Below are 1,346 nucleotides of genomic sequence, written 5' to 3'. Positions count from 1 at the left end.
CACAAGTAGGGACACAAGTAGTCATCTTCCCTTAATCTCACTGTAAGAAAGCAGCTGTACCGTTCCAGCTAGCACTTTTAAATCAATCAACCAACCAATCAACTTGGGACAGACAGCTGCCAGGGCAAAGTTTGGAAAGAACGGCTGAGATGTCACAAAGTATAACGAATTCTGTCAGATAGTCTTAGTTGGAACGTAAGACAATGGTAACTTTAACAGTTAAGTTTATACCTTTTTCCTGCATCAGGAAACCAAACTGCCAAGTTATCACCGCATCATTAAAAATATCATTAAAGCATATTTAAAGCATAGCCACAATGACATTAAATGTATTTGCATAGAAACAAACCAGGCTAAGGCATCTCCAGATTAAGTAACAAGACTGTTACCATACTGTAACTCAGCCTCTAACTGGAGCCAGTCTCAGCTTCTTTTTTTTTTTTTTTCCCCTCTCTTAAAAGCCGGATATTTTGATATGAACTGCATGGTGACACCTGAGCACTTGGTAACACACTGGAATTACGTTAAATAAATAAATAAATAAATGTGTGCGTTTAGCAAGAAAAATCAGCACGATTTCACACACGCCTCACAGCACCTGGAACTACCTGCAGTGCTGCCCGTTTCTGGCGCCGGCTTTCCTGTGCTCTTACAATCCCCTCAACCTGACCTGACCCTGGTTTGAAACGTTCCCAAAGGCCGTGGGCTAGGAAGGCAGCGCTGCCTCACCGCCCGCCCGCCCGCCCAGGCTGCTCACCGCGCCGGCCCCCAACTCCAGCCGGCCCCGGCTTTCGCAGCCGGGGCCCCGCCCCGCTCCCCAGGGTGACCGCCCTCCAGCCCCACTGGAGACCGCTCCCCTCAGGCCCTGCTCCGCGGCCCCAGCCTCACCCGGACGCTGCCCCACAGCCGGGACTTGACCGGACCGGACCTCCCCCCTCCCCCCTCCCCCGCACCGCCCACGCAGCCCCTTGGCTGCGGCCGTGGCGGCCCGGCACCTCTCCCGCGCCTCACCGCTGGCCGTAGCGCCACCAACGGCCGCAGAACCCCTCCCCGCCGAGATCCCTGCGCCTCCGGGGGAAATAGTCCCCTCTCCCCTCTGCCCCCGCCCGACGGAGGAGCCCCGCGGCGAGACCCCCCTTATCGGCGCGGACGGAATCCTTCCGCCGCGCCGCCGGGGCTCTGCCGGCATCCCCGCCCCCTCGGCTAGATCCGGCCGGGCCGGCGCGGAGGGATTCCCGGGGGCTGCGCGGCACCGGGGGAGGGGGAGCGGGAGCGGGAGCGGGAGCGGCGGGGAGGAGGGGGGCGGTGTGAGGGGGGAGGAGGTGCCGGCGCCGCGGCGGCCCGAG

Source organism: Harpia harpyja, chromosome 13 (genome assembly GCF_026419915.1).
Source record: "Harpia harpyja isolate bHarHar1 chromosome 13, bHarHar1 primary haplotype, whole genome shotgun sequence".
In the NCBI taxonomy this organism is placed as follows: Eukaryota; Metazoa; Chordata; class Aves; order Accipitriformes; family Accipitridae; genus Harpia; species Harpia harpyja.
This window is presented reverse-complemented; position numbering follows the sequence as displayed.